The following is a 25,162-nucleotide window of genomic DNA, read 5'->3' on the forward strand; positions in this document are numbered from 1 at the left end:
TAGAGAGACAGAAAACTGCGGTTTCATTTTGACCCAAGAGCTGCTTTTACAATATATCTGTGGTACTACTGTACATGGGAAAAAAATCTGGTACAGCCAACTAGTACACAGTACACTATATAAGGGATTGGGGAACTTATTTTAAGTAATTTGCAGTTAAATATAGAAGCAGTTGCTTCAGATTATCAAAACTAGCGGTGGGTGATATACCACAAAATCACATCATGTCATATAATTTTTTTATTGATACAAACCAGGGGGCTCCATTAGAAAAAAAAAAAAAACACTTTAAAAAGATACAAAACCCAAGAACAAAACCCAAATATGTAGATTAAAAAATATTCTGATGTATAAAACCCTCTATATGCACTCCTTCTCGCACTTTCCTCTTTAAAGTTATTCACCAGAATTTAAGATAATTTTATGTCCATGAATCTTGCTCAAGGACACAACGTTACATACACTGGAATGGCACCAGCAACCTTCAATAGTGACTGAGAATCTACATACACTGAAGCAGAGGGATTAACTGTGTGCAAGTCCACAGTGCAACATCTGGCACAGCAGCAGCACAAAGAAGGGCCAGAGTATCACCTCTCCTCTGTTCTCTCTGCGTATCTCTCCTCTCTCTCCTCTCTGTCTCTCTCCTCCTGTCTTTCCTCTCTACCATCCCTTTTCCTTACCCTCTCTCTTGGGTAGAGAACAATTGTTTCCTCTTGTCCTTTCTCTTTCACTTCCCCATCTCACTTGTTTCTCCTCCCCCTTCTTTTCTCTCTCCTCTCACTCTCCCCATCCTCCCCCCATTTCTTTCTCCTCTCTCCCCTCTTTATACTCTCTCTCTTCTTCTCCCCATTTTCTCTATCTCCTCCCTTTGTGCACTCTCCTCTCCTCCTTCTCATCTCTCTCCCTTTCTCTCCTCTTTCTGGACTTTATCTCTTTCGTCATCTCTCTTTCTCCTTCTTACTCTTTTTCTCCCTCTCTCATCCTCTTCTCAACTGTCTTTGTCTTTTCTCTCCTGTCCTCTTTCTCCTCCTCTCTGTGCCATGAGGAAGGCCACATTTTAATCTGAACGTATTATTACACACAATCTGTTCAAAGAGGGGACAATACTTTGCCTAAACTACAAAGAGATATCATGGACTGCAACGCTCCACTCTCCACAGATCTGACATGTAACTCGGCTTGTCTCTGTGGAGATCAGTAGGTCTAATATTATACTGTGGAACATTCTAGGCAAAGTAATAACATCTCCATGGGGACGAGAAGGCGGCCAACACAGCAGAAAACCCATAGTAGTATTTCAGATCAGCTTTTAACTTCCTTAAATGTTTGGCATGATCTAAGTGTAATGTTTGTGTATATTCAAAGCTTTACATTTTAACAAACAATAAAATCTTAAAATCAATTCTAAAATGAACTGGAAGACGCTGTTGTAGAATACATTGTAGAAGCCAGAAAGTTGAAGAGAAGAGACACGATGCTGGAGGTCTAACGCAGGTGAAGTTTATTTACCATCAGCAGGACCCAGCACCTGGAGACATGAACCCTCAACACACTGTGATAGTGTTATCCATCCCAGTCTAGTACAGTCTAGTCTGCCTATGGTTCCATTGTAGGGAGTATTATATATAGCCCTCGATAACAGACTGACTTGGCAGTGTTGGACAGAGTGGTTCAATTTCTATATCAGAAGCCAGAGTAAGAAGAATTGGGGTAATTTTTTTTTGGTTAATCCCAGTGTTAAGTGCGCTGCAGCAGACAACGCTTAGTCCAGATTTACCAAGGAGCTTTAAATGTGTATGATGTTATGTTAAATGAATAGTTCAGTGTCTAGGGCTGGGACACCAGGATCATGGAGAGTGGGTTAAAAATGAACACTTTAAATAATACATATTATGCAATATGCATTCTTTAATGGATTTAATTCCCTTTTATGCTTTTGGTAACTCTGAGGTAAGTATTTCTGATTTTCTAACTTAAAATATATGCATATACCTCTGAGTGTAATGAGGTATTTAGACGCTCGAGCTCCCTCTGCTGTCAGCAACGGGAAAGTTAACTATTGAAGCCCTTATCCCATGTGAATGCTATGCTAATAGAGTTGGAGTGGTAAACACAATTTGACCACAGAATCCAGTGATGGTTTATGTGTCTAAAAATGGTGCAGAATAAGTCCAGATTTTTAAGTGTGACACAACAATCCAGGTAAAATGCAAACGGACCATTTTTGAATGCTCACACAAGACGATTTTGGATGAATGGATTAATGAAACAAATGTGAATGTAACATAATACAACAATAAATTTTGCATAATACGGTCAGATTGAGGAGCTTGACAGCCGCAGTTACAGGGAGAGTGGGGAAAATTTTTCAATAGAAGTCAACTGGACCCAGACTCTGATGGAATCACTTGGCGTCCATGCTCACGTCCGATTTGGTACACAGTCCACTTAAATATACAGTCTATGCCTCAATCTCTGAAGATGTTGGTTCTGGTCCCCTTTCCAATTTGCTCTTTAGTCTTTAATCATTCATCTGTGTGTTGATGTGGTTACCCACTGGTACATTTGAAGCTGCTTCCTGGCAGCTGGCTTTGGGTTCTGCCGCGTGTGTTTGTTTGCCTGCGTGTAGCATCTCCCATACCGTCCTGGATGTAGCCTGTAACCTGAGCTTCCTCTCGGCCTCATGCATTATGTAGGTTTCTGCTGAGAGTGCAGGGCAAGGGGAGAACGCTTGATCGGGTGTCCAATAAATCCGGCCCTTCCAGAGTCCAGACAATCGAGCTGTAATTCCACCCCCAGGACAGTGCTCTGAGTCGGTGACGTGCGGAGAGGGCCGGAGGAAGAGGTGGGTCACTGAGACAATCACGACTAATGTGAAAAACAAAGCTAATTCATTTTAAACTGTTTGCAGTGATGCTCAAGTTCCTAACTGATGCATTTCTAGCATCCTAATTATACACCGTGATAAATACTATTTACAACTTTCACGGGGCCGGCTGGGCACAGCTCAAAAGAGTGATGTGGGCCCACCACCTGCGGGAGCAGCCACAGGGGGTCTAATGCCGTAAGGGGCCATAAGGGGCTCGACAATCAGATCTCCAGACATGGAAACATCACTTCAACATGGAAACATCACTTCAACATGGAAACATCACTTCAACATGGAAACATCACTTCAACATGGAATATCACTTCGCTGGTGTCTCATAAACATAAGGATAGTAATTTCTAGGTAGAGAAATTCCTATCAATATTAAAAATTGTGTGGAAGGCCATTGTTTAATTCTCTAGAAAGTGTTCACCTAAAACAGCTTTCTTACACTAATAATAGAAGAAATATTGGTCTGCCCCACAAGTATACTGTATGTTATATGCTGTCACCCAGACCTTAGGGAAACTATTCAGAATGCAGATCTACAGAGAAAGGGAGATGGGAGGAGGAGAAATCAGCACTGATCCTTTAATCCTGTCCAGAGCTCCATGCCCCTACCCTCCCCCTGCACACACACTTCCTGTCAAACAAATCATAACCCTAGAGTATACAGCAGAAGTCCAGACCAGTCTGAGATCAGAACACTCAATCAATCACACAAACTTTTAACACCCAATAACAAAATATCTAATTTATTTTTTTTCAGACAATATTGCATTTATTTCCTAACATCAAATTTGAGTTCACAGCTCAAAATTATAAATAAGTGCAGGAGCAATAACATCTGCGCAGAGACTGAAACATGTACTACTAAACTCATCGAACAATCTCATGATGTTGTTAAATTAGGGTTCAAATAGGCTCTGTGCACAACGGCAGGTAACTCATTATTATTGTCACTAGCTCCACTCCTACTATGGGTTTTTGTCAAATCACACAAAATAGAAATAAATAGAATAAAATTTTGTGTCTCCATTTAGTTTCACCCTCTTTTAATCTCAAAATGTCCTCTAAGTACACAGGTATGTTGTCATCATCTAGTGATACTATAAGAACCTCCTCTGCCTTTTGTCTTTTTTTTTTTTTTTTCGCCAGAATCATTCACTACATTTACATGGAGCTATGATAGTTAATAAACACAGCTATCATATAACTAGGCCTGAGCGAGATGGGGAAAAAAAAGAATCATGATTTGTTTCCCCACATTGATTGATCTCAATTTTCGGTTAGATTTTTCTTCCATCTTATTAAAAACATTGACAGGTAGAAATAAAGAGCAGGTTGTCAGGATCAAGTTTTTAGTGTGTTGATAAGACCAATAACCCACATTTAAAGTTTGGAATGAGTTTGTGTAATATATTAAGCCTAAAAGCGTTTACATGTTATCGCTATCGGCAGTAACATGTGAGCTGTCGGTGCGCTAAATCAGATCTTAAGATTCACTCATAAATGGTGAGAAAACAGACAGGACAGACAGCACTACACACACAGAGGCAGGAGGGAAGCAGAGACTGGACTTTTTGTCAAATTGTAGATTTAAGTAAAAACGCAAGGACATACGGAAAATAAAGCTGTGGTCGTGACTCAGAGCTTTCACCTAAACAAGACAGCGGTGACTCCTCTTCAGCACCATGCCCTCTTACTGCCACAGACGTGTAGATTGTCGATTTAAATTTGCTTGTGTTATCATTGAGATCAATTAAAGTTTCTAGCACAATGCTGGGCAAAGGTAGTTGTACGAATATTGTTAAAGTCAAAGAATCTAGACAACCTTTCTTAGTTTTTGGTAGTCTAACTGCTCTTGTCCAGACTGAAGCAGAGACTGGATGGGGCTTGGCTGACTGACCACAGGCCGCACACACACACATTCACCAGGCGTGTCCCGTACCTCTGTCCTCTGACCCTCCCTTGACCCAAGCTCCGTTCAGATTTCAGTCTCTTTCTCATATGTACCAGTTAAGATACAATGTGAGGCATCTTGAAAGAGAATATTAGCTGATTATTACTTGATTAGAATTGAAAGTATAGTTAACAAAAAATCACAAAATATACATATGGCTGACAAAAAGAGTAAATTTTATCATTTGCAAAGCAAGAAACATATTTCAAGCCAATGTCTCCAGCTTTTAAATATTTGGTGTTCTAAGTTACACCAAGTTCTACAGATCTTTTCTAAACCGGGAGTAAAACAGGATGTAAACAAGCACAAAGCTAGACACTAAACAAATTCTATAACATGATTACTACAGCACAAAACCAGCTTGAAACCAGATCTAAACCAGGACTAAAATGCGTCTTTAAACCAAGAAGAAGCCTGCATTTCACAGTTTGAGAACCGCTGCTAGCATACCAAATAGCAAATGTGTGTCTAACCTTTTTCTGGTGATAAAAATATCTACCGCAGATCTCCACAGTTCTTCCTGATGTTGCCCTTAGATGTATGAAACCCCCGCGGCTGCTCCTCCTCTCTCCATGCCCCCCCCTCCTCCCTCGTCCCTCCACGACCCGGGTCCCATGTGCGTGTCTCCCACTACCCTCCTCATTAAGACCCAACCCCACTGACACCACCGGGGGGAGGTCCTTTAGGTGACAGCTGCTCCACTGACAAAAGGCCCAATTTAGACCCCCACACCATCCTGCAGCATCATTCACAGGTCTCCATGACGACACAGCATCCGTCCTGACCTTCAGAAAGAGCACTGAGGGAGTGACCAATCAGAAACAGCACAGAGAAATAGACCAATCAGAAGCAGAACAGAGAAACAGCACTGAGGCAACAACCAATAAGAACCAGAGCTGAGAAAACTATCAATCAGAAACAGTACTGAGGCATACAAACAGCACTGAGGGAGGAACCAATCAAAAAAGCACTGAGGGGAAGACCAATCAGCAACAGTACTGAAGGAGTGACCAATCAGAAAGAGCACAGAGGACTAGAATCATAGACTGTGTATAAGTGGACATAGTTAATCTGCTAGCCGCCGCGTTCCAACTAGGAAGTGAGTATGGACGCCCTTTAGGATCCATCGACACACCATCGAAAACTGTCGCCCTTCTGTCTGTAACTGCTGCTGTCAGTCTCGTTATTTTGGTCTTAAAATGTTCGTATTGACCCGCTCTACATGATCCTGGTATGTTTATTACACACTTCTTCAATACTTTACGAAGATGTGTCTGGTCACCGAATGAATCTCTCAGTTTAAAAATGGGCCTGATTGACAGGTGGATTACCCAATCAAGGACACGCATGGTTTGTCCATATTGGAAAGAAAAGAAAGGAAAAAATATCACAGGGAGATAAAAAAAAAAAAACATCTCGAATTCCTTCAAAATCAATGAGCAAACCACTAAACTCTGTTAATCTGAGGTGAGATAAATTTGATTGTATTTCCAAATCATAGGTGACCAAGGAGCTCCTTCATTTCACAGTTGTCACTGAAAAAAAATGATCTGCAAGATCATGTTTGACTGAGCGGCAACGGAGGATGTGGGGACCAGACTGATATCATTCTGTATAAAAAATACAGAGAGATCATTCTGGATTTGGCTGGCAAAGGATTCTGTTCAAAGTTCATATTTTAAACACGTCCACAAGTGTTGACAAAAAGAATCATGAACTGACAAATAATACAAGAATCAATACAAAAATTTCAGAACATGTTTTGTATGTATGTACGGCGACCTTGAGAGCCTTGAAAGGCGCCTAACAAATAAAATGTATTATTATTATTATTATTTATGCAGAATAAAACAGGATATTTTGCAATAATGGTACTTCAAAAATTGCAGCCATCGCGATTTGCTAATTACACCAATTCAAATTGTGATTAATCTTGCAGCCCTAATGGTAACTCACCTCTGTTTCCTCTTAAAGTAGTTTTAACTCTGACACAGTAACATCTCTACTAGTTAGTCCTGCCAGACCGATGGAGCTCCTCAGTCTCTGTACTGCAGTGTATCTGACCCAGCCAAAGTGTGTGTGTTTGTGTTTCATAAGCATGTTTATGCTCACTCCAAAGTTCAAACAAGTAAACAGAAGCGGCCTCGTACTTTCACATGTCCTAAAATGATTGGAAGGTCAAAAACACTTGTCTGGGTCAAAACAAAAGCTGCCATCTTGAGTTTGGTTTGTTTCATACATGCATGTCTGAGTGATCGAGCAGATTTTTCTTGGCTAAATCATCTACCTATTACCTATTATTTAAGTTGTACAGCAGACAAGTGGCAGTTTGTAAAGAAAAAATGACAAGATTTTTTATTTTATTTTTTTACTATAGGAAGTAGTGCTGAGATCTAAAAAGGAAGTATTGGCCCATTTTTACAATGTGGTTGCAAGGTAAGTTATTGTGGAAGTCGTTCCAACATGCAATACCAACAGTAAGGTGTCAAAAAGTTTTAAAAGACGAAATTTTGTGGCATATATGACATTTAGGGTAATTCAGGCCATATATTGCATCTTCTCACATTACTAAAATATCCATTCATAGTATCAATAGTGTGGCATCTGTTTTTATTATGATTTTTATGACAACCTTAATCACTTAATCACACAGACATTTTGTAAGAAATATAACCTCAGTGGAGCTATACCAGATGGACTTTCTTTTTCAGGGGAACACGATGAGAAGGCTGACTGGTCCTAAATACCTGAGGGAGAAAGCTTCAAATCGGCTTATGTTTAGGACTGGACATTAGCCATATACAGGGGCATGCCAGAGGACCAAGAGGTTTCATCCAACCAGGTCAAGCAAATTGTACAATAAACTCTACCAGGGTCTTCTGTCCAAATCTATTCTACAATTAGTACTTAAACCAGATACACATTTGAGCAGGTATCAAGGACAAAGTGGATCTCTATTGATTTTTACTGTCTTAAACAAAAGACATTTAAAACTTTTTCATGAGTTTTGTCACAGCAATGCTAACAACAGCTAGCATGAGAACAGCGCCCCAAAGGCTTTATTAACAAGACAGCACACAGCAAACTTATTATGACCCTAAGAGCTAGTAGCAGTTAGCTAAAATGGACAAAAATGAGGTGAACATCCATAGCTGTGCGTGGACATGTTCCTCTATCTCCACAGACAGTATCCAGGCCAGGTCTCTCCTTTATCCAGCTGCCTACACTGTCTACTCTGTGCTATTTCACACAGGCACTGCACTTTTTGTTCCGGAAGCTCCATGGACATTCACGAGTGCTTTGACCCCGTCCACGTGCACCTATGATGGGCATGAAAAGAGCCGTACAAGGCCTATAGAGACTTGAATGGAAAGTAGGTCACTCAAGACATAAGGCTATAGGGATGTGAGCAACCATGTTAAATCGTAATGACACAAATAATGACTGTAAAGAAACATTTAAAAACATTTTCAATTCTGAACAAAATCTAGTGAAATTCTATTCACGGTACACACATTGTCTAGATCAATCTTATATAAGCATCAATATGAATTTTCCAGAGAATACAATTATTGCTTTAAAGGTCCTATATTATGTAAAATTGACTCTTATAAGCTTTACGCCATATTAAAATGTTGGTACCTCATCAAAAACATATCTGGAGTTATGTTTTGTTTCATTCACACATGTTTTAGCAACCCTGTATTATTAGTTTGTCTACATCCCCAAATCTCAAAATGCTCTGTTCCACCTCGTGATATTATGTATTGGTAGTTTTCAAGTTACCAGATACCTTTTACATTTTGTTCAGTATAGATTGGAAATTCCAGGGCTGAAATTGTCCAAATGATTCTAGTGAAGGTGTATGGAGTTTAAAAAGAGAGGGGAGTGGTTCATGTATTACCATATGACATCACAAGGTGGAATAGTGTTTTTTCTATTTGAGAGAAGAGCCTAAATATGCAGGGTATGTGTGTTTAACATGTGTGAATGAAACAAAACAAAACTTCAGTTATGTTTTCGATGAGGAAACAACATTATAACATAGATCCAAAATAGTATAATATGGGCCCTTTAAACAAATATGTAATGATTTAATCTTGTCTGAAGATATACATTTCAGGCAGTAAGACTTGAAATCTCCAAATTAGCTTTGAATACCTGCAAAAGAATTGAATGACAAAAAATGTATACATTAGATAGTATGATTGTTATTTTCTCCCAGTATTCCAAGGATTACATCAAAAGTAAATTGTAATGTATAGAATGTGATTTTCAACGTAGTATTTTCTTTTATATTACCATGTGGCCTTATGTAACCCTCAGTCATCCAGGTAGGTTCATGTAGGGGGTGCATGAACATTCTAAAGCGATTCAGGAAAAGTTTCTTAATATTTTTAACAACCCTAATCACAATAAGAAAGAATCACAAATATTTGAAATCTAGAAATTTTGGGGCACTTTATGCGTTTGACTCATTTGACTTTTCCAAAGCTCTATCTGTTTTGTCAGGAAAAGAAAAGAAAGCTTCACAGTGATAACAAAGGACAGAGAGGAGAAGAGAGGAGCAGAGAGAAGAGGACTGTCTGCTCCAGACCAGAGCTTAGCCACAGGCAAACAATATGTACAGAGCAAGTGCTACTACTGTTAGGAATGAAACACAAAGCTGAAGGATCAATATTCGCTAGGGCTGCAGTCAACTAAAGAAATTCTTGGTCGACTAATGACACACACGTCGTGCCGATCCATTAGTCAAGTAAAAAGAGGGAGTGGCAAAACATCTCAGAACTATTAAATATTTCTCAAATCTGATCATGTATCTGATCAAAGCTGCACTAGCAAGAAAACAACTGCACAAGAGTCCATGCAAAATCAACTATTTATACAGAAAAATACTAGGAATCTGTCTATTTATATATAAAAATTAAAAAAAACTCATCTTCAATCAGCTCACTCACTATACCTGCATCACATAACTTGCTGTTGCTGCAGTTGCCCTTCACCATTTCTTAAAATTTAAATAAAATTACTAACATACTATCAGTCGATAAAGCGACTAAACAACTCTGTGACTTAAAGACTACAGCTCTAATATTCATGCTCATTCATGACCATGGCTCGTGACAATGGAAACAACACTGGGTTGTTCATGGACTACTGTGTTTAAAGTACTACAATATCTTTAAAAAACAACTCCTACAGAAAAGAGATGTCTGTCCAAACGTGCGTGTAGTGTATGCTTCTAAAGTGCAGTGCTGGACATGTTGATGAGGTGGTCGGGTATGTTGATTGTGTGGAACAATGTCACCAGCAAAATCTCTCCAGGCACAGTCCAGGGCAGGTCTGTTTTTAGTGCTGCATGTGAAAAAAGGAGCCCCTTGGTCACCCATAATTTTGAAGGAAATTACATTCTCACCTCACATTAAGACAGTTTAGTGCTTCATTCATTGATGCTGCAAAAATCTGGTTTGTTTTTCAGGCCCTGTGATATTTTTTTTTCCCTTTCTTTTTCCTTCGTAAGCAGCCACTACTCTGCCTGTTAACCACGCCCATCTGAAGAAGGTTCTGGATCACAGGTAACCTTGGACCCATAAGACTGGGGTCACCTGGTTTAGTTCCTGGTTTGATTAGTTCTGGTTTGGTCCTGGCCTAGGGCTGAAGTCAACTGAATAAATTCCTGGTCGATTAAAGATGTGCCCACGGATTAGTCAATAAAAAAGAGTCATTAAAAAAGATCTCTAGAATCAGACCCTGCTAGTCTCCATTTTGATGTTATTGCTTTGCCTGGAATAGTCCACAGTAGGGCATTAAATGTAACTATCTCAATGAAAACAAACAGGTAACGCCACCACGACCAAGATACAGGTCAGATCTTTAAAGAGGCAATCCAACTCACAGTAAGATTGCATGTTTTCTATGGTATTTTTGAGCATTGGTAATTTAATAATTGCAAGATAAATGTTAAATGCCATTTACATCCAAGGAGACAAGCATATTGTACAAAGCTGCTTTAGCTCAGCTGTAAAACAATGACAAAAAAGTGATTATTTGTTCTATGCAAATAACACATTGTATGCTAAATGTTCTGGACTCCCTGTGCAGTATGCTGTATAGGCATAGAGCTTGTTTGTTCCAGATGGATGACCCCCCCCCCATCCCGTCTCTTTCCCCCTTTTCCTCTTTCTCCCTCTCTCTCTTTCTCTCTCTGTCAGTCTGTCCCTCTTTCCCCCTCTCCTTATCTCTCTCCTCCCCCCTCTTTCTGTCTCCCTCTCCAATGTCTCCCTCGTTCTCTCTCCTCCCTCTTCATTTCTCTCTCTCTCTCTCTCTCTCTCCCTCTCGGTATCTCTCTTTCTCTCTGTCTCTCTCCCTCCTCTTGTTCTCTGGTGTTGTGGTGTAAAGCCTGCTGCCAGCCACTCTCTACTCACTGAGTTACATAAACATGCTTAGAACACAGGACTCTGCCCCCATCTGTGAGACTCACCAACCGGACAGCTCCACACAGGATGTCAGTGTGGTCCTAAAGTGGATGTACATTATTGATCTGTGTTATTGTTTGTACTGGATGTCCCACCCAGAGTGTGAAGCACAGACGTGCACTTTTAAAGAAAATATATTACCACGTTTTAGTAAATTATTACATGTTGTTCTTTTACATTGTGTGCACTGTAAATCATAACACTGATCTAAGACTAATGAAAGGAACTGTATGTGGCATGAGCTCTTACAGTTGTTGTTTTTTTTTTAAAGTTACTACAATCACAACTGGGCCTGTGTTGCCAGAGCCTTATCCTGAGGATATAGGACACATACGAGTTTTTCTCATTCTCAGTATATGGACAGGCCATGCCTCATGTAAACATGCCTCACTGAGCTGCAGAGGCTGCACTAGCACTGATTAATGATTAGCTGCAGGTGCCTGGGTTCAGATTAGAGAGAGTCCTTTTAACCCCAACTGGAATTTCAGCATTGGAACTGTCAACCCAAAATGACAGTGTCCTGCGAGGGTCATTGTGCGTTCTGTTTGGATTATCATCTTGTGACAAAACACTCTTTTCCAGTATCGTTCCAGTATCCAGTATCAAATGAAAATCACAATTTGTCGTAATTAGTAATTTGCAAAAACTACAATAATTCTGCCAAAATGATTTCCTTTATAAAAATCACCTGTCTTATTATGTAAAGAAAAACAGCTAACCCTATAGTTTAGACCTCTGCACACATGTGCAGGAGATTCTTGTGGTAGTTTATCAGTTCAGATTTTAGTCTTCTCTGAAATGAATTCTGTAATTAATTGTATTTGAATGTTTTGATAGAATCCTACTGTCAAAAACATTCAAATATAAATCAAACCGTAATCACAATGCCTGGCAAAAAAATTGTGGTTTGATATATTTTCAAAATCATACACCCTCAGTCTATTTGAATTGTATGCCGGCGTTACATTTAGGCTACAGAGAGGAGGAGTGCAGGGGACTAGTGGTGCAGAGCTGTAGCTGGTGGCCATGCTGAATCTATCTAGGACACACGTGTACAACACATGATGTGTCCGACATGCTAATGGAGGTAGCATTAGCATTACAGAAGTTGTAGGTGGAGCAGTGACTGAGACATACATTTACCGTTAGCCTCCTAGCATAGTTGTCTATGTCATTTTTCAAGTTTAATTCAATTCAATTCAATTCATTTTATTTTTGTAACACCAAAAATCACAACAACAGTTGTCTCAAAGGGCGTTCATGTTTTGGTTGATGGGGGAAACCGGAGTACCCGGAGGAAACCCATCCAGACACAGGGAGAAACATGCAAAACTCCACACAGAAAGGCCTGGGCAACCCGGGGATCGAACCAAACCTTCTGCTGTGAGGCATGAGTGTTGCCACTCAGCCACCGTGCTGCCTACACACAAAAACAAACAGGAAAATGAAACAACAGGAAAAATCAGACAAAACAAGAAAAAACGGCCAGGCGAGGAGGAGGGAGGGGGGCGGAGGAGGGCCAGGCGAGGAGGGGGAAGACCAGGTGAGGAGGAGGAGAGCCGGGCGAGGAGGAGAGGAAGGCGGGTGGAGGAGGGCCAGAGCGAGGAGGAGAGGGTCCAGTTGTCATCGGGGCATCTGAAGGAGCTACACTCCACAGGGGGAGTGGGACAGGGGACAACATGTGAATAGCATTGCTGATGAGAAAATAGGACAAAGCAGAGGATAGTGCTCAGGTTGCCATACTTCCCCCAGCTAGTTATCTCCTACTGCAGCCCGTCTTATCCCAGGTTTTAATGTCCCTGAGTCCCTCACTATGTAACCTGGTCATACACTATACCGAAGAGGAAGGTTTTAAGCCTGGTCTTAAATACAGAGACTGTGGGGGCCTGTTTAACATCAGCAGGGAGTTGATTCCATAGCACAGGAGCTTGGTAACTGAATGCTCTCCCTCCCACTGTACTTTTGGACATTCTAGGAACCACTAATAGTCCTGCATTCTGAGAGCAGAGTGCTCCGTTTGGCTGGTATGGGACAATAGCATCTTGCAGATAGGATGGGGCCATACCGTTTAGGGCTTTGTATGTCAGGAGGAGGACTTTGAATTTGATTCTAAGCTCGACAGGAAGCCAGTGCAGATATTTTAGTACAAGACTGATGTGGGCTCTTTTTTTAGTTCCTGTTAGGACTCTGGCCGCTGCATTTTGGACCAACTGGAGGCTCCTTATAGTACTTTTGGGGCAGGCGGCGAGCAGAGAATTACAGTAATCAAGTCTGGAAGTAACAAATGCATGGATGAGTTTTTCAGCATCGTTTTTAGGTAAAATATTTCTAATTTTAGTTATATTTTGCAGGTGAAAGTATGCGGTTTTACAAGCTAGGTTTACATGGGCTGTGAATGAGAGATTTTGATCAAATAGGACTCCAAGATTTTTTACAGTAGGGCTAGAAGCTATACTCACATTGTCGAGTGAGATTATCTGGTCCGACATAGAATCTCTTTGACCTTTGGGACCAACGACAATGACCTCTGCTTTTTCAGGATTTAAGAGCAGGTAATTCAAGGTCATCCAGGTTTTGATGTTCTTCACACAGGCACTGAGTTTATCTATTTGATCAGTCTGATTTGGTTTCATTGATAAGTACAGCTGAGTGTCATCAGCATAGCAGTGAAAATTAATGCCATGTTTTCTGATAATGTTACCCAATGGCAACATATACAGAGTAAATAGGATTGGACCAAGCACAGATCCTTGTGAAGTTGTTTAGTAAATAAAAAATACATAAACTGGCTGTAAAAATGTTTCTGATTGGTCAAGGGCCGAGCCAATGACACCTACAGTTGTAGCAGGGTCTTTGACAACACTCAATTTGGCCAAGAAATGACATGGGCAGTTATGACGCCAGAAGTTTGTTCTATAATATTATAAGCCTTGATTAGATCAGGATTGCATAGTGGCATAACATCACCTTATGCATGGATATTTGTTCTCACGATGTTCAGGGCAAAGTGGGGTTGAAGGGTAGGCAAGAATCAGTATGTCACTTTTAAACAGGAAATTAATTGACCTATTTTTATTATTAAAGAAACTACATGTAAGATTGTGATTTTAAATTCCATAAACATGGCGTGTGCCCCAGATATGGGATAAACTTGTTCAAATTAAATATAGCCTTTACTGATAACTATTATGCCGATTAACTTATACAAAAGCACTGGACATGATGTTCAAGTTGTGTATGTTATAATTCAATCTGTTGGTTTTCAATTAACCAATCAGAAAGCAGTCTTTCTGCAGTTGAGTTGCCAGTTCCGATGCTGAAATCCAGCTGGTTTCAACTTGAAAGGACTCTCTCTAATCCTTTCCTAAACCACAGCACCTGCAGCCAAACATTAATCAGTGCTAGTGCAGCCTCTGCAGCTCAGTGAGTGAATTCTGGATGTTCTGAGCTTTCACAGACCTGGCCTGTCCATATACTGAGAATGAGAAAGACTTGTATGTGTCCTCTATCTGCAGGTTATGGCACTGGCAACACAGGTTCATTGTAGTACCATGCAGTTCCTTTTGACATAGACAAAAAGTACCGGTAAGTAAATGAGTTCATCTTTTTCATTTAATCTTTTTTACACATTATAATAAAAATGGCAAACTTCTGTCAGATGGAGAACTGTGTTACTGTGATATATTTAGTTTGTTGAGATATCAATACTTTTGCGATGTATTGTGTAGCCCTCAATTAGACCTGCGGAAATCCAGGGCAGAAATCTCAAACGCAGGGTCAAATGGAACAAGGTTAAGAATAGGACTGTACCATAATCAAGGCCAGTGTAGGGTTTCACAGCTATGGGAGAATGGACATTGCCAATCCATGTATAATTCACACTGTTGATAAGTACAAGTGTGGAATATCGGCCATGTTTGAACCAAACCATTAGCTGAGTGAGTCCCAAAGAGCAAAATTTTAGTCTTTTCATCAGCTGTTCTGAACCTGTTTGATATGTGAAATTTGCACACCTCTATTTTTAAAAGATCAAATCACAACTGCAGAATCACAAATTATAAAGATTGCAAGTGTCCTGTGTCTCCATAGGGACACAGGACACTTGTTTTCTGTGTAAAGCTGCTAACCTTGTATCTTAGACCTTTGCATTAGTTCAGTCTTCTCTCAAATGTACATGTTTAAGTTAATATATATAATATATAAGAGAATATTTAATGGTCACACAATGGGAAAATGTCAGTGTTGCAATAGAAAAGGTACAATATAATAAGGCACATATGAAATGATGAATGTGGTGTAAAACACTACAGGTAACGAGCCAAATTTACCTGCGATAGATAGTCTAAGTACTACAAAAGCGAACATGTTATTTATATATTTTGTCAAACTATACTTGTTATAGCTTAATTTATATAGTTGCAGTAATGTTTGGTTTAGATTTTAGATTTTTTAAATGTATTTCTGTATTTATTTATTGGCATAATATGTCAAATAAAACATAAATTGCAATTTACTTAAGCTGCACTATATAACTTGGCAGCTGGAGGGACTGCAATTTGCTAATGTAGATGCCTGTAGATGTAATTGCTTTGCTGGAATATTCAACAGTATGGCATTAAACTCATGTATCTTTATGAAGGCAAGAAGGTGGCACCATCAGGCACAATTACAGGTCAGATCTGTGGAGAGGCGACTACGCTCAGAGTAAGAATTCATGTTTGTCAATGTTTTTTTGAGCAATAAAAACGCTTGCGTCTAATGCCATACTGTGGAGCATTCCAGGCAAAATAACATCTCCATGGAGACAATCAGGTGGCATCCCACCAGCAAAGTTAGGTAGTGCAACTAACCACCTAAAAAAATATGCACTGTAAACTGAATCTTAAAGTGGACATATTATGTAAAATCAACTTTTATGAGTTTTTAACCATGTTATAGCTTTCTGTCATCATTAGTTTACAGTTGTATTTTGATTGATTCATGCATGTTTGAGACCATTATCTATGTAGGTCACAGTTTGATACTTAAAGGTACAGTATGTAACTTTTTAGAGATGGCAAGTTGCCTGCATTGTTCTATGGAAACAGGAAGTTAAAACCCCGCTTCATTCATGAACATTATCCATTGACATAGATAGGTTTTATGCCATTATATATTATATATATACAAATTAATGACAATTGGCCAAAAAGTTACATACTTTGACTTTAATACTCAAACAAAAGCATACTATGATTTTAAAAAAATATATCATAAGTCAGTAGGTAGATCAATAAGTCTGAAATTACATGTTCAAAATCGATCAGCTCTCAAGTCTAATATTATCAACAACACACGAAACACAATACTTCCTCATGCCATATTGTGGGAGATTATAGCCAAAGGAACAGTATTTGGCTTAAAAGTTCCATACTGTGCCTTTAATACACAAAGAAAAACATGTCTTGTCTTGAAAAACCTGTCTAGAATCCTAAAAAACATCACAAATGAGTTTTATCAATAACTCTCAAGTCTGAAATTACATGTTTCCAAAATCGATTAGCCCTTAAGTCAGACATTCTCCACAACATATGAAACACAATACTTCCTCATATGGTCATAACCAGTCAATAATCAATACAGATCACATTTACAGATCTATTTTAAAGTTATAATAATTATTCGTTTCTATCTCTCCCTGAGCCCGTCCTTCAGAGAGGGCACTGCATCAGAGCACCAGCATCACCATCACTGCGAGCTTAAAATAGCACAACCACGCACCAACGCTAGGCTAGCTCCACTCACGACTAGCATCCAAAACAAGACCCATGTAGAACTTAGCATTTCACATTAGCATCTTCGAACCCATTCACTCCAAACCAGTTAACAGAGGACATAAGGGTGTTACAAAGACATCAATCTGGACAATGAAAGGACAATACTTACTAAGAATCATGATCCCATAGTAGCAAAAGGAGAAAGAGTTGATCCGGGCATGTATAGATAAAAAATATCTGATCGCTTGATATTTTTGCTTGTAGAAGAGAGTGGAGTGGGGGAGATGAGTGCAATGCGAGAAGTGAGGAGCCAAGGTAAAGCGTCTCTGCCCACGTCACGGTTTTCATGAATGGAGCAGGTCTGACGCAGGAGAGGACACGGAGGGGGGTGGGAGGGTGTAGAGGTGGAGGAGGGAGAGGGGCATGGAGGATGGGAGGGGTGAGGGGTGGAGCAAAAAGGGGGAGGGGGAGGATGAGGATGAGGAGGAGAAGACGGCTGGACAGTAAAAATGAGGTTAGTGCCGATACGTAGCGTCTGTTCGCACTGATAGAAAGATGGTAATATTATTAGATATTATGAGATATTAGTGTCGTGACAATACAAAAATTTCAAACTTGATTTTGATAATACGGAATAGACTCGATACTCAATACTGATTCTGATACCACAATGATAATAATATACACTCTTTCTTTAGACAATAGAATGTTATTTCCATACTAGTTTTAGGGTTTAGTAGGAACCTTTCACTGCACTTATCAAATCTGAACACCAAGTTCACACTGGAAGAGGCCAAGGAGAACAACTTGACCTCCTTAGATTGCACAGTAACTAGGAGAAGCCCAGCGACTCGAGGTAGAAGTCTTCAGAAAGCCCACACACACCGACCAATACCTGCTGTTTGATTCACACCATCCACTGCAGCACAAAAACACTAACAATACAACACTGGGCTCAAGTGTTTCCTACAAGCACAGAGGGAAGACTGAAAACATCACATGCAGAAAACCCTCTTTGCTTGTGGATATCCAAAATGGGCCTTCAATAGATCTAAGAAAGCTAAAAAAAAAAAACAGGACAACAGAGAATCCGAATCTAGAAGAAAAGGTGTAGCTATTTCCTACACAGCTGGTGCGACTGAAGAGCTTCAAAGGATTTTCAGGAAATCCCAGTCTATTTCCATCCTACAAACACTTTAAGACAGAAACCTAGACAGGGCCTTAGACATCATTTACCTCCTATTTATAACTCCATCCTCAGACCTAAATCAAAACAAGTAAAACTATAGTGATAGCCAGTATGCTAATAAATGTGAGACTCATTAAGGGCCTGAATGATTATGCAAAATATGACTCAGGCACAGGTCACACTCAGTTCAACAGACCTAGTCAATAAACAGAAATTGTAAACAAACATGTGTTGGTTTCAGTGTAGTTAGCTCCTCCCTTCAGATAGATATAAGGCAGTGTTCACCAGCGACCTGACCACAACTGAAGAAGCGGCATGTATGAGCGACAAACTGTCTTCACTCTAACACTTTTGTCCAGTTGACAGAATGGATTTTTTCTTTTGCTATAGGTTCAAATAAGTAAATAACTGCAATATTACATCACTTTTACACTAGGGCTGAACAGCATTGCAACTGTGCTTTGAATGATGATGGATGGTTCAAATGCAGACGAAAAATTACTCTTACCTTATCATTGTCTTATTAAAACATACTTCAACTAAGTTAAATCTGTCAGAAGCTGTGAGGTGCCTGGGGACTCTAGATCTTGAGCTAGTCTTGGTCAGGACTACCTTAGCTGGAGGATTCGACTTATTATGCATCTTTTGGCTTGACGGGGGAAGCGGGAGTGCATTTAGGAAACCCAGACAAATGTGTAATATTTATAGACACAGGGAAAGGCAAGGAGAAAGAAAGACACAGAGGAAGATGTATATAGGCATATTGGGAGACACTGGGAGACACATACAGGGAGACAGGGGACATGATATGCCAGCACTGGTGAAAGTAGGACAAAGCGAAGACAAAATCCCTTTGTGCCCAATCGCTTCACTCAGAGCGTGCAGTCTCTGCATCCCACAAGAACCCCAATGCAGGCTTCATATGGAGGGACAGGACCACACTGAAGACTAGAAGAAAGAGAACATCCAACCAGGACGATCGTCACACTGTCAGCCAATCAGACTAATCTGATTTGAATCTAATTGAGATTTATTAATTTCTAATCTTCAATTATCATTTTGGGTCTATCTCCGCTGTCAAAAATGAATCAAGTCACTAATGATTCACCTCTTGAATATTCATAGAAATACACCCTCTCTCCCATCCTTAAAGGTGCTGCACCAGATTTTTACTTAAAAATCATATTTACCACAATGAGTTTATAAGCGCTTTTTCAGAGACCAGTAATCTCTGTATCCATCTCCATGGAGACAAGCAGGTGGTGGGCTCTTTACAAGAAAACTTACATAGTGTACCTTTAATTCTGCCAGCATAGCATCAACTCTAGTCTGCCCAATCTCCACCGCAGCAGCAGAATAAGCCTATAAGCCTCCTCAGCCTCCCCATCCTTTCATTTTTACCATCACCAGTGACTAGATCATAGGTAGATCCATAATTCTCTTCCTGTTATCACATAAAACGGAGAAATGACTGATTCATTTGAAGAGAAATGTGTGTTGATATGTGGTTGTCTAGGTTTAGCCTTGGCTCAAGGGCTAACATGACGGGTCCACAGGAAGAATGGAACAGAAATGCCAGGGCCAAAATGTCAGGCAAATAGCATTTCTTCCCAGGTCATTTATAAGATCTTTCAGAATGACTTAACTCAGCAGACATTCTGCGGTGTTAGGAAATAGCTTTGTTTAGGCTTGCACAATAATATCAGTTACTGATAACCATCACCGATAATGGCAATTATGACATCACACTGATAATTCCAATAATAACAAAATTGACCGCTAATTAAATTAGATAATTAGAAGCCAAAAATACACAGATTCAGCTGCTTTTCCTCCAAGGTCTCCTTCATCATAGCCCTCACTTTGAGCCCCAACTCCACCCACAGGCACACACAGAGCAGCCCTGGGTCTGAGGCAGAGGGCATAGGACAAGTGTTTACATATATCAGCGTTTTTGTTACATTTGAAGGAAACATATTTAAGAGTAACCGCTTTGTACCAGCCCCACGACACAGGAGAGGGGGATACAGGCTTCTCACATTAGATGCAACAAGTCATGTAAAAGTGTGAAAACATGAGGTAGCTGAGACTGCACCTGTCTGTGCATGAGCGCTGTAGCTTCAAACATCTTGAAATTATAGGTTATCAGTATTGAAAATTCCATTATCAATAGCATGAATATGTGTTTTAGGTAATGAGAAAGTTTGGATTCTAAACAATCAGCATCAGCCAAAAAAAAGGAAAAAAAAATCAAACTCTATTATTTGGATGCATAGTGTAGCCAATAGTTTTTATCACTTATTGTTTTGGTTCTGTATGAAAAAATACATAAACACAATTGGTGGTCCCCAATATACCACCAGCGCCTACTGGTTAAAACCATACTTCAGAACATTCTCCATGGAGATGGATGCGTTCTATACCATACTATGGTATGGCCTGGTGGATTATGGCCAAAGAAACAGCATTTCCATGGAAACAAATGGGAAGTCCTCCTCAAGACCAAATAAGATTAACGATAAGGGCACATGTGTTTCTACATTTTTGAAAAAATTAAAACATATATTTTAGTAAATTTTTGGTTTAAAATGTTACACAGTGGGGCTTACAATATAAACAACCATTTTAAGTTGAATAGAGAGAAAAATGTGAACATTTTTGTGGGTAGATCTACAAAGAAGTCAATACTTTATCATCAGCAGATCGAGGGTTAAATTTTCCTTAACACAGGTCTCAAACCAGCAGGTCGATTCACAGTTTTATTGAACCGTAAACTTGAGTGGTGTCATTTTTGTGCAGTTGCGTCTGAATTAACTGACCTGTACAGGACCCTGTGAGCATTGCAGTCCTCCTCTGAGCTGGTGCCTCACTTTTGGCTGTGACTGGCTTTTAACCTGAAAAACACACACATTTTGAGTTAGATTTAAAGCCAGTAGAATATACCAGCACAGTCATAGTAGTATATAACCCTGAAAACAGCGTATCCAGCAGCTGTAGAAATCTGTAACAAGGAGAGAGTCATGAGATCATCACAAGACTGCAGCAGGAGCTAAGGTTCTAACGGAGGTACAGGACCACTGCACCTTTACAGCTGTTAAACATCGACCTAACTTTGGGCTAGGTTGCCTAAAGTGTGGCCATGATACAGAAAGTCAAATCAAACTCAAAACCAAGTAGAAACAAAAATGAAAAATAAGTTGTAAGAAGAGGCATAAGACCAAGTCTAATCCAGGAGAGGTTTATTTACCATGACAGAGACGTGCATGTCTCTGTGAACACACTGTGGTATTGTCCATTCAAGCCTGGCCATGCTTTGATTGTGGGAAGTATTACAGTTTTGATGATACAGGACATAGATAATAGGGCATAGAGTTCAGACTTTGGAGAAATTTTCGTGTTAAATGGCAATGTCTGTATTGTGTGAATTAACATTTGTATTTGTTTTTATTGGATCAAATCAAATCAAATAAATACATATGGGGGAAAATTATACTGTCTCTATAGACTTGTTTAATGCAATATGAACTGAATCTTGACTAAAGATCTATAAATTAAATCTTTGTCAGAATAATGCTATTAGTTATATTTCCGTCCTGAATTCGATTTAATCTTTGGCAGGTGTAAAGCCTATGCAGCCTGACTGAAGCAGTAGGATATAAACACACAGAGGGGGTAAGAGGATAGGCCAAACAAACAGATGCTCCACTCCATCCTGCTTTGAGCTTCTCTCTTGGGACCTGATGGAGGAGGGAGGGGCACTGGTGGGATTTGGGGGTGGGTCAGGGGGAGGGGCACACCAAGGCACACTGCCACAAGGGGCTGGGCTGTGGTACTGTCTCCAGACCAGACTGTATAGAGGCTGTATAGAGGCTGTTAAGAGCGTGAAATGGCACTTTTAAATGGGGTACATGTCCAAGCTGCTGCGTTAGTATGACGGATGATGATGGGGTCTGTGGAGAGTCAGAATGTGTCTCTTGTGCACGGCTGAAGCTTTGACACAGAACACAGGGAAATGTGGGCTATGGCAGCAATAAAGCAAGGTTATTGTTTTCGCTGTATCAAGTATGGGGTTGTGAAAAAAAAATCGAAGCCCATTCGATATTAAAACTATCTTTCTGGAGGTGGCATGTCACTTATGTGATTCCATGGAAAACCATACATACATAAGAGTCAGGTTTGTGGAGATGCAAGCCTGCTCGCAACAGGGTCCCTTGTTTTTCTAAGTTTCTCTGTGCAATACTACAACCGAAATGCTTTTATTACAGTCTATTTTTGACTAAAAAGTGACATACTATGACTTTTGTGTGATATTCAAACGTCCATCTATACAGGTAAGTTGCAATGCTAAAATATGAGGAACAAATTTTGACTTATTATTAGTAATCAGTCTTTTAATACCTCCAACACTGCAGTATTTCTGAAATCAAATATTAGAATCAGGTCATACTTCTGAGAGTGTTGCCCTGCCTGTCACACACTGCCTGAGCATATTTCCAAACAGCAGGATTCCCATAAACAGTCTGCTCGCTGGTTAAATAATGACCAGAGCTGCAGATACGATGGAGCAGACTGAAGTTGTGAGTCCGCCACGACCTTTGACGCCTCAGCCCGAAACTCCACGCGTCACATGACAGTCTGTATTTTCAGATGACGTAACATTACTGACAATATGGAGCAATATCAAAACGGTTTAACAATGTCTATGATCAAATGCTTAGTTTGATCATAGACATTCTATTGACTCTCTATTTTTCCACTTATTTAGTTTTATTTATTTTTATTTCATTTTATGGAAAGAGGGGATATTATGCAAAATCAACTTTTTGACCTTTCTACCATATTATAATGTTCCCTCATCAAAAACACGCCAGAAGAGGTTTTAGATGTTATTCATGCATGTTTGAGTCATCTAGCGATCTCTTTAGCCCACATGCCTACATTATCCATGCTCCCACACGACAATTCTCCATAAATAAACAAAAGCATGACACAAAACTATACACAACACCGGATGCGATGTGCAGTAGTTTCATTAGAGATGCACGTTAATTGTGTTATGATAGCGCTCTGAAGACGGAGTGACTTAGCACAGGGAGCAAAGAGAAGGTTGCTCAGTGCATCAAAAACAAGAGTGAATATGCTGTTTTTGGTGAATAATAGCATTTAGCAACAATAAAAGGTAACATGTGATCTAAATATGTTATGTGTTAGCAGTTAATACCACATAGAAGTGTAATAATATCAAGGATTGGACAATATGGCAAATAAATTAATGTTTGTTTGTTTTTTATTCTATCTCGCAGTAATTTCAGCATTACGCAGCCATTAAAACAAAAAGAACCTCCACAGAAGATGTTATAAAAACTTGCAGCATGAAAACATTTATATATTCTGTAAAAGGGGACATTATGTAAAATTGACTTGTATGTTATAATGGCTTCCCTTATCATTTTCTACATGCTTCTATTATTAAACCGTTTTACATCAATAATGTTGTTTACAATGAACAAAAAATAATGATCTACATATGTTATAGTTTAATATTATTATCCCAAAAAGCACAATATGTCTCCTATTTAAAAAAAAAACACCTAAATTAAGTCCAGAAGAGCAGCATGTGCCAGTCTGTGCTCGACCTAACTCTATAATGAAAGAAATCAAAGAAGTCGTGATGAATGTTTAAAGGCGTCTAAGATTCCCTAAAGTCAAAGCGCTGGGACTGTGGAGCAGGATCTGGTTCTGCTCTGTCTCCTGATCTCTCTCGGTCACATTGTGCAGAAATCCACTTGGTTTAACTACTACCACTACCTAATATAATACAATAATATCACAGAACTCTTTATTTTTCCAATATCATCCGGCACAGTGTTTGTATCGACAAATATCAAACAAACACAAAATTACATTAGAAAGATGTTCATGAACAACCCACAAACTGATTCCAATATTATATTTTTGGCAACATTATAGATTATAGAACATTTAATATTAATTAGGATAATGTTAGGGCTGCTTGATTATGGATTTTCACACACAGAGAGCCCAGCGCAACACTTAAAATTCAAACAAACTGATGAAAATGAAAGTAGGAGTCGTATCTTGAAAAAAGGAAGCTGAATAAACTCAAACTTTTTTACTCAGTTTTTGTAATTATAGGTTTTAATGATCACAATTCATTCATTTTGTTCTATTAGTTGCACAGCCTTATGGATTGCTGAACAAAATGTAGAAATATTAAACATAAGTAAAGTTGTTGTTCCAGTTTTGTCCCTCTCAGACCCAACATAAAGTTACAAATGTTATGATATGTGAAGCTTGAGAAATAGCCGTAAGTAAACGACCATCCAAAACAATCAATCTATTATAAGTCTCCAAGTAAGTACATAATGAAAATACAGATGACATGTTTTTGTTTTGTTTTTTTCCTACTGATGTCAAACCTGTTTAGAATCCAGTGAAACCAATGCCTAATAAGCTCTGTTGATATTTTTGGTCCAATATGTAGGTCAAAAAATGATGAATTAATTAAAATTTACAACAAACTCATTCAGAGCTCTTTGTTTTTTATCACAAATGTCATGTGTTCAAATAAAGCTCTTTAGGCAGCTAGTTGGTCCAAACAAAATATCAGCCACTGTTGGAGATTTAACGTAGATAGTTCTCTACGCAAAATCTATTGAAATACAGCGAAATTTTTAACACAAAACAAGTATCATGAGAGAATAAAGATAGGCTTTACAAATACCACAAGCCCTACATTCAGTCTAAACCAAGAACAACGAGGGACTAATGGGACTAAATCAGGTCTAATCCAGTGCTAAACCAGTCTGAACCAGGACTAAACTATATCTAACCCCAGACTCTGCAGTAGATACGGTGGTCTGACCTGAGTCTCGACTGTAGCGT

The 25,162-nt window shown here is 39.4% G+C and overlaps 2 protein-coding genes across 2 annotated transcripts in view; one reads left to right on the top strand and one right to left on the bottom strand.

Moving 5' to 3' along the window:
* ddx18 (DEAD (Asp-Glu-Ala-Asp) box polypeptide 18) overlaps positions 1-25,162 on the top strand; it is a 125,128-nt gene that overhangs the window by 47,479 nt on the left and 52,487 nt on the right. The window lies entirely within an intron of this gene.
* si:ch211-45c16.2 (mitogen-activated protein kinase kinase kinase 13) overlaps positions 1-25,162 on the bottom strand; it is a 49,055-nt gene that overhangs the window by 12,752 nt on the left and 11,141 nt on the right. Inside the window, exon 2 of the mRNA XM_033987510.2 lies at positions 21,076-21,150. The gene's annotated coding sequence lies outside the window, so the exon portion shown is untranslated. The remainder of the gene's footprint in view (positions 1-21,075; positions 21,151-25,162) is intronic.

This window comes from Periophthalmus magnuspinnatus, chromosome 21 (assembly GCF_009829125.3).
Source record: "Periophthalmus magnuspinnatus isolate fPerMag1 chromosome 21, fPerMag1.2.pri, whole genome shotgun sequence".
Lineage (NCBI taxonomy): Eukaryota > Metazoa > Chordata > Actinopteri > Gobiiformes > Gobiidae > Periophthalmus > Periophthalmus magnuspinnatus.